The sequence below is a fragment of the Akebia trifoliata genome, chromosome 12, assembly GCF_017979445.1.
Source record: "Akebia trifoliata isolate Shusen 1 chromosome 12, ASM1797944v1, whole genome shotgun sequence".
NCBI classification, from domain to species: domain Eukaryota; kingdom Viridiplantae; phylum Streptophyta; class Magnoliopsida; order Ranunculales; family Lardizabalaceae; genus Akebia; species Akebia trifoliata.
Genome location: NC_141386.1, coordinates 23,923,107 through 23,938,266, shown reverse-complemented (window position 1 = coordinate 23,938,266; position 15,160 = coordinate 23,923,107). Strand labels below are relative to the sequence as shown.

The 15,160-nt window shown below is 33.9% G+C and overlaps 1 pseudogene; it reads right to left on the bottom strand.

The window, feature by feature from the left end:
- Positions 1 to 341: 341 nt before the first annotated feature.
- Positions 342 to 6,758, bottom strand: LOC147389104 (UDP-glucuronate 4-epimerase 1-like; annotated as a pseudogene).
- Between the last annotated feature and the right edge of the window lie 8,402 nt (positions 6,759 to 15,160).

The window sequence follows — 15,160 nt, the reverse complement described above, 5'->3', positions numbered from 1 at the left end:
CTCCTCCTCGCCTGAGTCGTCGGAATCGTTAGAAGGTGAGAGGAGTGCCCACACAAAAATTTTGATTTTTATAGGTGTCCCTAAAAATTGGAGGGTCCTTAGAGTTTCATGGCGTGTCAATAAAATTTTCCTTCACATCCATTAAGTAATTTTCCATTTTCAAAAGCATGACTATTAGCACCAAAACTTGAAAGTACAAATATTGGAAACAATTTTCCTCAGTAGAAATCCCAAAATAATAAAATTAAGAAAAAGGCTAATCTTCTTACTTTCCCAACCAAAACAAAAAAAACAAAAAAATTATTTTTCTACTTTCTCAATCAAAAGGAAAAACAAAAAATTCAATCTTCAAATTTTCCATGATCATACCCATAATAAGAAAGATACCATCTAACGAACTTCTTCAACCCCATTTGTAAATCAGTTATAGGTTTATACCCAAACTCCCTACTTGCAAGACTTATATTTGCATGAGTAAATGTCACATCTCCATTACCAGGCATGTCAACTACATTCTTCTTCGCTTTCATCTTCAAATGTTTATCAAGAATCGAAACAAGTGTGTGCACTGTAACAGATGAAGTATTCCCCAAATTAAAAATCCTAAATTTCGCTTCCCCACTCTTCTTCCCTCCACTCTCAGTACTCTTCCCTACAATATCATCTATATAAGTAAAATCTCTAGCAAGATTTACCAAATTTGTGGCGCCCCGCCAAACGCTAACACAAATCCCAAGGCCGCCTCGAGGCACTAGGTGGCACCTTGAAATTTTGGCATGGTCTCCTCTGTTTATGTTAGCATTTCACGGAAGTCAAACCTGATAAATCAAATCCAAATAATCCTGTATAAAGCAACATATTAACAATAAATAAGAAATAGAAGACGGAATTTTTTTTTTGAACACCATTAAACGATGTATGAGTTGCACAAAAAGGAATAAGATATACATGATTACAAAATGTTTCTCACTCTAACATAGACCTAGCTTTCTGCCCCAAAACATAGACCTCTCCTAAGACGAACAGACTCCTAGTAGAAGTAGTCATGATGCTCATCGGGTAACGGACTCTGGTCGTCGATCTGACCGACCAGATGTTCCTCGGCTAACGGCTCAACACCCGCTTCACCAACTGTAGGCTTTGCAACTAAAAAAAAAACATAGAAGGAAAGGGTGAGTAACAATGGTTACTCATTAGGTCCACAAAAAATTCTTATTAATAATCTAACCTAACGTGATCGAATAATCATACTGCATCATTCCAAAACATGCAAGTTTTACGATTGAAACTACGATTAACTGGTACATATAGCCAGGGATGAGAAACTAAACAATTTAAAAATTACACATAGCATCAATCATCCATACTCATTATACATTTTCCATTTTATGCAAATACAGTTGATAACATTGAAATAGTAGACATACTTTTCAGTTTATCATTCGAAATATAAAACAGATACATAGTACAAGTGGTGGAGTAATGGAATTTGAGCGTTAGGATTCACGACTGGATCGTTCCCAGTCGGGACATGATATTGCAACGTAAATCTGGCTTTTAGTTCCTGATTTTGTGGCCGGTTGCTGCTCTTACCACACTAGTGACCATTTATTTGGCTCAGGTGGGCCGTTTGACTTGATCGTAAGCAATGGGTATCTTTTCGATGTGTCAGAACGTTCGACTACTACTAGATTGTTAGTGATCACTGACCAATCATCTTCGTTTATGCCTATCAGGTGTGCATGTGATTCCCAAAATAACACTCCACTCGTATACGGTCACCTTTACAATACACGTTCACTGGTAAAGATAAGAAAGGAACGGACCTGGATTCCAGTTGTGACTCTACTCTCATAAGCGTCCCATACCAAGTATGAGCTTGGTGGTCCCTACCGTACATCCCAGGATAGTGCGCCCATTCGGATAATGTGACGCACTATCCCTTTTGGCATTCACAAACCCTTTAACAGCTCACAAAATGGTTACGTATATATACGACTTTTCATTTAAAACAAAAAAGAAATTAACAGAACAGGGTTGAGAATGGATATCCAGTTCCTACCATGCAACTATGCCCCCCAGCCTCAAAATAAATAACAGAACTCAGCGCACGTACTAACATAATCGTAAATAAACATGCAACATTTTATTAATAACCTGGATATCCTTTCACCAACCTACACACAACATACAATGTAAAATGCAGACATCACCCCTCGGGTGTGATTCTGACATTTTACTGTTCATTCCCTTTTTCATTCTTTCGACATTCTCACTTTTCGTCTCTTCAAGTCAAACCATTCATTTTCAATCTTTCAAAGTTATTTTTGATCTTTTCATCGAAAACCATCAAGGTTTATTCAAAACGAGGTCCCGACGATGCACGTGACCAAAGTTGTTAAAAACAAGAAAAACTGGTAAAAATTTGGTTAAGTGTCGAAAACTCAATTTTTTAAAATTCTCGAAATTGAAAATGAGTTTTTGGAATGAAAGTCTCGATCACGAGATTGGACACCATATAGTTTTTGTAATCCAATTCAAAGTAATGCGAAAGTTATTATATTTTGAAAACGTCGAAATCTACGTTTTGTTCTTGAAACCAAAATTTAAATTTTGATCCTTTGAGATTCAGATCTCGAAATCGTCTGTCCCACCGATAACCATTTTGTCGGTTCCACCGATAGAATGAAGCTTCTGACGCTGATAATTCTCTTCGGTCGGTAGGAACCATCGATTCCACAGACATAACACCCTTCTGTCACCGACAGCATACTTTGAGTCAAAATCAGACTCTGACTTTTGGCTTGACTTCCCCATTGCCTATATTTGATTTCCAACCCTTTATTTCAGTAAAAACATTTAAATAAATGGAAAGAAAAAATTAGAGAGGACATTCACTTAAATGTTTTTAATGAAATAAAGGGTTGGAAATCAAATATAGGCAATGGGGAAGTCAGGCCAAAAGTCAGAGTCTAATTTTAACTCAAAGTATACTGTTGGTGGCAGAAGGTGTTCTGTCGATGGAACCGATGGTTCCTATCGACCAAAGAGAATTATCGACGACAGAAGCTTCATTCTGTTGATGGAACCGACAGAATGGTCATCGGTAGGTGTCGGTGGGACTGACGGTCCTGCCGATAACACTTAACTTTCTCGGGGATTTTGGATTTTTTGATCCATTCTTTGGATCTTTGTTCCGTTCTTCAAACCCTTCAACCCACCCACGAATTCAACGTTTAAAATTTATAAAACAACATCAAATCTCTAATCCTAATCATGGATTGAAAGTTTAACAAATATTTCTACGATTTATAAACAACTAACGTGTTTTGTAAAACCTAAATGCACATTTCAAAATCTAAAATTACCAATAGGAATTGAAAGTCCCCTACTTGGTTTGTGGATGCCAAAGGTGATGAATTCATACAAGGATTAAGGTTGGTGGCAAGAGAGTTAATGTTGGACTGATTTGAGTGTGAAATGGTTAAGAATTTGCCTAGCATTCGACGAGGGTGCTCTCATTCGCTTCCATAATGATGGGTAGACCTAACTCTTACTCGATGAAACCCTCGGTGAAAATGTGTTAAGATTCACTCGAATCACACGGCTTGGTTTTGATGGAGGATGGAGAAAACAAATGAGAATGGGTTAACAAGGAAGATGAGGTTGTAGCTATCGTCGCAGCCAACAACTTTGTCTTATTCGTTAGAGTCCAACAATCCTTCATTCTTAACGAATATTGAGGTGAAAAGAGTGAAACCCTAGATTTGGGAAAGTCAACTGAGTTTGGGTACTTTGGAGAAGAAAGAGAATGAATTAAAAGAAAATCAACTTTCTTTTATAACTAAGGTGAGGGTGTACTTGTAATTTCCTTATTATTTCTAGTTTCAACTGTAACTTGACTATTTGGACTCGAAATGTGACAAAAGAGTATATCATTTCAAATAATTTTTCGTTGCGGTCCTAATGGTGTGGTCAAATCTTCATTATTCTCTCTCTAACTAAAATTTTCTATTTTAGGTCCCGCTCAACACGAAATTCAAGGATTTGTTAACTTTTCCATCCGAACTTGAGTTCGAACTTCTTTACCGGCTAAAATATATATTTTGGTTATTTTGAAACTAATGGCGAAGTCGGTTTTCAATAAAAATGAATATAGCATAATTCGGGTACTTTACTCTAAGTTATCTTTTCAGAATATTCCTCGAACTAACACTATCTGATCTCATCGAGATACGAGTTAAAAACACGGGGTGTTACAAAATTCTTCTCTCTATAAACAGTAATTGGTTTCCTTTGAAGAATACTTCTTGTAAATGAGAAGTAAGCCATATCTGGTCTTCCCCAAGGACCATAAAAAGTGAAGAATCTCAACCCTGTAATTGAGAGACCATAAATGTGGTTGTAAGTGTGAGTGATTTCTTTTCCAGATTTCCTTGTTGCTGCGTATAAGCTTGCAGGTTTGTCTGTTGGATCTGATTCTAAAAAGGGTACTTTTTCATTGAGACCATAAATAGAGCTTGAAGAAGCCCAAACGATTAAAGGTTATGGGTTTGCAGATTTATAGATTTCTAATATAGTAACCAATCCAGTAATGTTACTCTGGACGTATGACCCAGGATTCTCCATGGTGTAACGAACACCAGCTTGGTCTGCTAAATGGACAACGTGAGTAAAGGCTACGATATCAAACAGTTTTGATAGAAGTAGAGCATCGTTGACGTCTCCACGAACAACGAAGACTCCATGATTGTTTAAGAGAGATTTTTGAGCTTTTTTCAGAGATGGGTCGTAGTAATTGTTGAAATTATCGAGACCCACAACACCGTCTCCTCGTTTCTTGAGGGCTAGAGAGACATGGGTACCGACAAAATCGGCTGCTCCAGTTACCAAAATGGACTTACTAGTTGGATCAGATCGATGGGGTTGACCGGATGTACGGATTTTTTTTCCCATTTGAGTTTACCCCAAGAAGTTGAGAAGTATTTGGTACTTGAATCGACGAAGCTTAGGTACGAAGCTGTTCCAATGATTAAAAAGAGAGCCCATAAGAATAGAGTGCTTGTAGAAGAGAAACATCGATGAAAATGGCAATATTTTGTGTGGGTTCTTTCGATTTTTACTTTTCTTGGTATAGACATCCCATTTTTGCATTCGCCTGATTAATCAACTTGTCAACCTAATTGCAACGGTTCCCAATGATGGATGATATTCCAATACTTTATTTGTTATTAGATGTGTTTCAGAAATCCGGATGAGGTATCTCAAATTAACAAAACCTTAGAAACCACGCTATGCTAGGAAAATATAACCCAAAAAACACAGAAATCATCATTTTTCAGACAAAAAGAAGCTTCATGATAAAAATCACTAAAAAATGATCAAATTATCAAAATACCCCTAACATCAAAACATCTCTAGAGCCTACATTACGCTTAGGAAAATCTTTTCAAATACATAAAACAACAAATCGAAATCATATAAACCATTTCGCTAATTTTCACAAAATTTGATAAAATTACAAAAATTCTCTCATAAGGTTCACGACCATTTCGCACAAAAAAAAATTTCATAAATGACATAAACCAATATTTCCATTGAATTCCTTACGTAAAATCAATTCCAGAACATCCTAGAAAATAAAAAACTGACTTAAAACACAAAAAGTCCTATCTGAGGGCAAAATGGTAATTTTACAATTTTAATAATTAAAATTTTTGAAATTAATGTAAAGTGAAATTCAATTAAAATTAAAGTCAATTAAGTAAGACTAAAGAATCTTAAAGTCAATCAAGTAAGACTAAAGAATCTTAAAGTCAATCAAGTAAGACTAAAGTCAAAATCTTAAAGTCAATTAAGAAAGACTAAAGTCAATCAAGTAAGACTAAAGTCAAAATCTTAAAGTCAATCAAGTGAGACTAAAAGTAAAAACCCTAATAGAATTCTAATTAAATAATAACTCTATTTAAAACAATCCTAATTAAATAATAATTCTATTTAAAACAATTCTAATTAAAATATAACTCTACCTGAAACAATTATAATTAAACAATAACTTTTTCTAAAAGAATTATAATTAAACACTAACTTTTTCTAAAAGAATTATAATTAAACACTAACTCTATCTAAACAAGCACTTAAAAAAAATCTATAAATAGGGGTCCTCACAACCTATTTTCGTATCCAAGAGAAAACCCTAATTTTGAAGCCCTAACTCCTTACCTAACATCCATACCTTAATTTTAGCTTAAAAAACACCCAAAAATCTTTCTAAAAACACTAAAAAATCCATCAAAAAATCAAAAACACTCAGATCTATGAAGAAGATACTTTATTTTAGAATATCATAAACAGATCCAGTGGAGAAAAATAAGCAAGGAATCTTTTCGCCAGTTTTGAGGGAACCATTGTTGCGATCATCAAGGTAAATTTTTTTATTTTTTTATTTTTATTATTTTATTTATTTGTTTTAGGTCCTTTAGCAATATAATCTTCTTTGGGGAATAGTAGAGACCGACATTTGCTAGACAAGGTTGGTGCCTAACGCCTTCCAACCCCGTAACATGATCCCCGGACCCGTATTTTCTTTCGTAGATTAGTGTAATTTGTCTTTTAGAGTCAATATTCGGTTTCTAGACTGTAATAACTAGGTGGCGATTCCCAAACCTTAAAAATAAAAAGCGGATCCGCGCACCCCGCGGATCGAGGGCGCTTTCACCTGGTGTTGATGGGAAGAGATCGCCTTCTAAAGATTGCATTTTTTTAATTGTTAGTTTGTTAAAAACTAAGATAAAATGAGAAGGATGAACAGATGCAGAGAGAGAAAAAATAGAGGTTTGGGTTTTGATTTTCTGTACTTGTTAATTATGGAAGGAAACAAAGGGTTTTATATATGTAACAATTGCTGGCAAGAGGAGGCAAGTATACTCGTGAAAACCTTAATGGAATGCCAGCTGATTAGACAAAGAGACAAAACACAAACTCACACACACACACACAAAATCTTTGTTAAAGAGCCATTTCAATTTGTGTTTGAGTTTTTTTTTATAGTTTAAAAATAGGGTTTATTTTGATTTTTAATTATATGTGAAGATGGGTGGAGGAAATAAGAAAATGGGGGAAAACATTGTGGCATTCCATTTGTTGGTTAGTTGTAAAATGGGGATTTTTTATGTTTATTTCTTTTGAGTTTGATTCTGTAATAGACCAAGCAAAAACACACTGTTTGAATTGGCAACTGTGTGAGAGGATGGATGGATTATTGTTATGAAAGAAAATGATCTTTCTAATGATAGAGGAGGATTGGACGATTTACCTTGACTCTCTCTCTCTCTCCCTCTCTCTCTCTCTCTAGGCAAACAGGTCTACTTGGTTTCATGGTGGTGGTGGTGTGGCTTGGCTTGGCTTCTATTTTAAATAAGATAGGGAACACTGTTTTAAAAACCAAGCTGAGCCAAGGGTCTAACTGGTCCAATCAGATTTTGTTAAAAGATCGGTTTGGCTAATCAACCATAGGTTATTTTGAGAATTATCTTATTTTTTATGCAAATAATTAAAAGTAATTTATCTATAAAAAAAACATACATATTTATAAGGTTCTAATAATTGGTCCAACAAAATTAAACCAAGGTTGTGATATAAGTAGCGATCAGAGTGGGGGCGGATGTGTATGCGGAGCAAGAACGCGATGGTATTGAAAAATGCTAGACATTGAAACCAATATCTGCCATTTTATTTGAGTCCTATTATTGTAGCTCTACTCTTTTTTTTGGTTGGTATAGCATTGAAAAGTAGCAATTACTTTAATCGGAAAATTAATAACTTTCCCCTCTATTTCCACTAAAGGGGCAACACTTAATTAAGTAATGCAACCCAAATTCTTTTGAAGTTATAGGCATCGATGTATAGCACCATGAACACGCAGCTAACTTGGACAACCTCGGAAATTTTCTACAAATGAAGAATTCTGAGTATCAAAAGACAGATCACTTTGGACACAATGCACTTGGGCTGACAGTCCAGGAAAGGGGGTTTTATAAAGAACAAATTTTGTAAGTAGGGGCATAACTTGGCCTATTGGTCTCAAAAAGACGATTAAGGAGGATGGTTACATCAACTCGGAAACTGTATAATATCTCCTAAAGTTATAATAGGATGAATAAAGTGTTTTCACGCTTGTTTCACCTAAAATTACATAGTATGTCAATCATCACAAAACATTTTTTGAAAAAATTGATATTTGCTTATTATTGTACACAATAATTTCATTTCTAGGCTGACTATAGTTGAAATCAAATCCAATTTAAAACCCCAATATTCTGTAATAGTGAAAATAATGAATTACAAGACTTAGGCCGATGGTATACAATTAAATGGTTTCCAAACAAATTTAATGTCAAGTGCATTCTAGGGTTAGTGACATGCCCATAAAATCATTCTCCACTTATCATTCGCGACGGAAACGGAACTCTCTTTATCTCCACAAATGTTGGATATTTTCTACTTCATTGGTTCCTTCCATCCATCTGCATGAAAGCTTGTTTCTAATTTCAAATCTAATTGAAGGGAAAGCATGAACATCTACCAAGTCGTCAGAACTTTTATCCTTTATGTGGTCTTCGTTAAACTCATATAGTGTCCTAATTAACCTCATGAATTCTAAGGGGAATAGTAAAATCAACACAAAATATTATAGAAAACAAACTTGTGTTACCTAGGCAATGTGTTTTGCAGAGATTAGTTCAACCATAACAAATGAAGCGTACTAACCTTGCTTAAGACCAATGCTTTCAAGGAGTCCGTCATCAGTGTGGGCCTTAACAAAACCTCTCTGAAAAATTATAAATGAAAACTTCAGCTAGTGTTTTATCAAAATAATAAGCAACCCAGACAAAAACAGTTAGGTCAAGATGGACAGATAGACAAAAAAATAAACTTTTTAGAATTTGTTATTTTATTAAATTCAAATAAACCATTGAAAGAAAAAAAAATGGAAATATGTCTATTAATTGCACTGAAAATATTACCCATTTCCTAATGTGTATCTATTAATCGAGTAATCATAGTTTATAACATCGATCAAGTATCTAATGTTGGACCACGGTATATTATGCAAAGTTAGGGTGTTACTTAAATTCATACAAATCTATTTCTTTGTATTTTTTTTATATCCTTTTGTTATTTTTCATCCATTGTCTAAATCCGATCGACAAACCATGCAACTCAGGTGGATGCCTCAAAAGAGATGCATTTGTGCATCCAAAAGCTCCATAGCTTGAAATGAGAACTTGTACCGAATCCACTATGGCATGATTTGACTAAGGGACAACTATGTGAAAATACCCAAAATTTGATGGTTCAAAATCGTTGAATTATGTAACCATTTGTCAGCCTCGACTGAAAGCGCCCTCGATCCACGGTGTGTGGATCTGCTTTTAACCTTTGAGGTTTGGGAGTCGCCACCTAGTTATTACGGTCTAGGAATCGAATATCAATTCTAAAAGAAAAAAAATTAATCTACAAAAAATAAGAAACTAAGTTCGGGGATCACGTTACGGAGTTAGAAGGTGTTATGCAACAACCCCGCCCGATAAATGCCGATCTCTACTAATTCCCAATTAGAACTACATTGCTAAAATGACCTAATTAAAAAAAAATTAATCTTTACCTTTACGAAGACAATGGTCTTGTCCCCTCAGATCTGGTAAAAAAGTTCTTCGTACAGCACTCCTTGCTTCGTTCTGTCACCAGATTCATTTTGGATCTTCAAAATAAAGTATCTCCTTCTAAATTTTTCTAATTTTTTATAGATTTCTGGGGTGTTTTGGAAGGGTTTCTAGGTGTTTTTTGAGCTGAAGTTGGGACTTCAAAATTAAGGTTTATGGGAAGCTAGGGAAGCTTTTTGACCTACTTTTCTTAGGGTTTATTTTTTTGATACGAAAATAGGTTGTAAGAACCCTTATTTATAAATTTTTTTAAGTACTTATTTTGATTGAGTTACTGATAAATTATAATTCTTTTAGAAAGAGTTATTGTTTAATTATAATTGTTTTAATTAGAGTTATATTTTAATTAGAATTATTTTAAATAGAGTTATTATTTAATTAGAATTATTTTAAATAAAGTTATTATTTAATTAGAATTCTATTAAAGTTTGACTTTTAGTCTCACTTGATTGACTTTAATCTTATTTGATTGACTTATAAGATTTTAAATTTAGTCTTACTTGATTGACTTTAATTTTAATTAGACTTTCAATTTACGTTAATTAATGTTTTAATTATTAATTTTGAAATTTTTAATTATTAAAATTATAAAATTATCATTTTACCCTCGGAGATGATTTTTTGTGTTTTAAATCGGTTTTTTTATGTTCTATGATGTTTTAAAATCGATTTTTTATAAGGAATTCAATGAAAATATTGGTTTGTGTCATTTATGAAATTTTTTGTACGAAATGGTCGTGAACTTTATGAAGGGCATTTTTGTAATTTTGTCAAATTTTGTGAAAATTAGCGAAATGATTTATTTAATTTTGATTTGTTATTTTATGTGTTTGAAAAGGTTTTCCTAAGCGTAGTGTAAGCTCTAGGGATGTTTTGATGTTAGGGGTATTTTGGTAATTTGGTCATTTTTTAGTGATTTTTACCGTGAGGCTTCTTTTTGTCGGTAAAATGATAATTTCTATGTTTTTGGAGTTATATTTTCCAAGCGTAGCGTGATTTCTAAGGTTTTTTTTAGTTTGAGATACCTCATCCAAATTTTTGAAACATATCTAGTAACAAATAAAGCATTGGAATGATCGTCCTTCATTGGGAACTGTTACAATCGGGTTGACGAGTTGATTAATAAGGCGAGTGCAAAAATGGGGTGTCTACAGATGTCCCTCTTTGATAGAGGGTTGAAGTAAACTAGATAGCAAATCTATTTTGATAGATAGTGCGATATCCGAATGCCAAAGCTAGTGACAGTTCATTTTACGGCCTAATTTAGCAATTCGTCGAGACGCTAGGATCCTTGAGGGTTAAACTCTCCCCGAACTAAAAGGTGTCAGGTCCTCGAGCCTGAACTCTCACTGACGATGTCAGATCCTTGAATTTTAAAAAATTCTCCCTTACTAAACAAAAAGTGTATATGTATGCAATGGTGTGATATTTTCTAAGTAAAAATGTGTCAAGTCCTAGAGATATTCTCTTACTAACAATAATGATTCAAAATTGAAATGTTCTTATACAACGAAAGCAATCATGGTAAGGTTGAACAATGAGGTAATTGGATTCATAACATTGTAGGAACTTCGTTAAATCCTATTTGAAATTCTTTTTTAAAGTTTGAAAAAAGTTTGAATATCGTTTATCGGACTCGAACCTATTGTAGCCACGCTTCTCGGACTAAAGAACTTAAGCAATCCTGTTAATTCAATATGATTCAAACAAAGCTAGAGTCTCGCTTCTCGAACTCTGGCAAAAGTTTACAGGAACTAAAACAATCTTATTAAAATTGGAATCTCGTTTCTCGGACTCGAACTAAGGTTTATAGGCACTTCAAAAAACCTATTTATTCTATGATTCAAAAAGTTGGAGTCTCTCTTCTCGGACTTGAACCTAGGTTTGTAGGCACTTCAAAAAAACCTACTCATTCTATGATTTAAAAAGTTTGAGTCTCGTTTCTCGGACTCGAACTTAGGTTTGTAGGCACTTCAAAAAACCTACTCATTCTATGATTCAAAAAGTTGGAGTTTCGTTTCTCAGACTCGAACTTAGGTTTATGGGCACTTCAAAAAGCCTACTCATTCTATGATTCAAAAAGTTAGAGTTTCGTTTCTCGGACTCAAACTTAGGTTTATGGGCACTTCAAAAAACCTACTCATTCTATGATTCAAAAAGTTGGAGTTTTGTTTCTCGGACTCGAACTTAAGTTTGTAGGCACTTCAAAAAACCTACTCATTTTATGATTCAAAAAGTTGGAGTTTCGTTTCTCGGACTCGAACTTAGGTTTGTAGGCACTTCAAAAAACCTACTCATTCTATGATTCAAAAAGTTGGAGTCTCGTTTCTCAGACTCGAACTTAGATTTATAGGCATTTCAAAAAACCTACTCATTCTACGATTCAAAAAGTTAGAGTCATTTCTCGGACTCGAACTTAGGTTTGGAGGCACTTCAAAAAACCTACTCATTCTATGATTCAAAAAATTGGAGTCTCATTTCTCGGACTCGAACTTACTAAGCCATGTTTCTCGGGCTTAGATTTATAGGAACTTAAACAATCCTATTAATACATTCTATAATTCAAAATTGAGCTCAAAGTTTGAAAGATCGGGCCTTTATTGGCTTATCATGCATCTGGATTCATAATTATCATTGGACTTCATCGGACTTCTAAGTAAGATTTTCCTTTTTATCATGTGATTAAGAATAAAACTTTAGAATTAAATGGCTTTCAAAAATGCCCCTGGTTTCAAAGTTGACTTTAACTGGAACTCGATTACGAGATTGATGGAATGGATTACACTTGAAAACTATGGATTCTGATGTATGACAGATAGAAGAACTGACATTACCTTAAATTTAAGACTCTTAAGATTATCATATGTTCAATAAGGGATTGATCATTTTCTTTCGAATTTCTTTTTAAAAAATGCTTGAGCTGGACTTAAAAAATCTTTGACAAATATTATAATAGAAGATCTTGCTCTTCAAAGTAGTTGATGATTTTATATCTTCTATTAGTAAACATTCGAACAAGTAAACATACTCTTGAAGATCTTACAATGTTCAAGATAACTTCTAATTTTTTTCGACTTCAACATTGCCTTCATCGGATGTGAGCTCTTAACTGAAAAATGAATGTTGTGGCTTGAATGATTCTGCATTTCCTAGTTTCTGCATAAGCTTCCTTCTAAATTTTTCTTTTTGATGGGACATTTCCTCCCATTTGATGATGCCCTAATTTTTACTTAGGTTGTCTTTTCAGGTTTTCAACCTAGTGGATTTGTCTTTTATTTTTTTAAAGATGCATTGAGTTTTGCGTAGATAGTCTTTTCAAGTTTTCAACCTAGCAGGCTTTCTTTTTTATGGTTATGTCCTAACTTTTGCCTAAGTAGTCTTTTTGGATTTTCGACTTAGCAGACTTCTCTTTTTTCTCAATGATCTCAAATATTCAACTTGATAGCTTCTTGGTTCCCTACACCTTAACCTAGTCAATCAGCATTCATGGGGACTTAATAGGTGGGCTTAGGACATAGTTTAGAAAGAAATGGTAAAAGGCTCGACTTCCCAAAATGCCCCTAGTATAATATTATCTTTTTTGTCATTTTTTCTGTAAATTCTTTTGACTCTTTTTTTTTCTAATGCCCTAGTTTGATATTCTCTCTTTTCTGTCAATTATCTTGATTTTTTTTTCTAAATGCCCTTAGTTTGGCATTCTTTTCTTTTTATTAATTCTTTTGATTTTTTTTCTAATGCCCCTAGTTTGGCATTCTTTTCTTTTGAACCTTTCAATAGGTGATTTTCCTTTTAGATGACACTTTTCTTAAGAGAATACATTTTTTTGCGTGACCAGGCCTGAAGTAACTTCTCAGATTGCCTACGTACCCCAAATATTTCTTTTTCTTTTGGGATTAGGTCAAAATGTAGTTCATACTAAGATTCCCTCCCAAGGTTGGTCGGTGTGATTTTTTAAAAGCTACTATTGATTTTTTAAAAGTTGCAAAAGGCTACAAGGGGCTAAAGAAAGTTATGGTTCGACCAAAGGAGGCCTCATTTAATGAATGCTGCTTGACTTGATCAAAGTTTTAGGAATTCGATATCTGGATTGCTCTGTCGAGTAAAGTCTTTTTTTGAGAATGAATATTCTTCGAGTATGATCAAGTTTTCTGACTATTTAACTTTTCTAAAACTTCAAGAAAACTTTTTATTCTTTTATGAATGAAAATTCTCCTATTTTTAGTGAAAAACATGGTAGATCCACTTATAGGTCTTAGCGTTTTTGTCAATACTTTCAACTATATCATTTTTGACCGATAATCTTTAACTTTGAAATCACTTTTGATTTTATGTCTTGATCTATATTTTTGTGTAATCCTTTCATATATCCTTATGAGACCATGCAATAACATTGTTGAAGTTCTCAAGTAGTTTATTATTCTCTCATGTTCTCCTAATGATAACGTATCACCAATTTGTACTTCTTGAGTGTACTATTTAATTCCAATATTTATCAAATTTGGTTAGTGATCTTTAAGTCATTTCTCATGTTAGATTTTATATTTACATCATTATTGCACATATGATAATCAAAAGCTTCTTTATTTATTGGAATTGAAAAGAACATAGACTGACAAACCTTACTAAAATCCAAGAATAAAGATGGCTAATTGAATTCAAAGACTGACGCAATTGAAGCTAAAAAAAACTAAGAAAACTTAAAAGACAACATCATTCTGAATAGAGGAACACAATTCTAGAGTCTATGCCACTTCGATTATCTTCGATGGATGACTTGAACTTGCCTGCTTTTACTATCTTTTCATATTCTGATTCAAGCCTGTAATATGCGGGACAACCCGTTGTTTCAATAATCTCTCTGTTCTTCAATTTTGTCGTTGCCTTAAGGTAGTTGAGATCATTCTGGCATGGAGCGAATGCACTGTTAAGACTAATTGGGTGAATGAAGGAAACTGGATCAATTGATTCGGATTTGGATATGGATATTAGGTTCAGAGTAGGAGGGGGGTGATTTTTAAAAGTAGGCAAAGGGTTAGTCTTAACATTGAAAGTAGTAGAAGTGGGTATGGTGACTTTTCCTTACTCAATAAGGTCTTGGATAGCATATCGAATAGTAATATACCTATCAAGAACATGACCAGGCATCTAATGAAATTCATAGAATTGCCCATTATCCAAATTTGGGGGAAGAGGATTAGGCAAAGGCTTAGGTCGTAAAGGTGTCAGTAATCCCCTTTTCATCAATTTTTGATAAGCAACATTAAGGGACATTCCAAGATTGGCAAACTGTCTCCTAGGCTTAGCTTGTGAAGGCTGAGTAGCTTGAGGAGATAGTGCGAAGGAGGTGTTGGCCACTTGTAAGGAATTGACATTAGGTTTGAAATGTTTAGATTTTGACTCAAACGAGTTACCAAAAAGTACCGAAGAGTAAACAT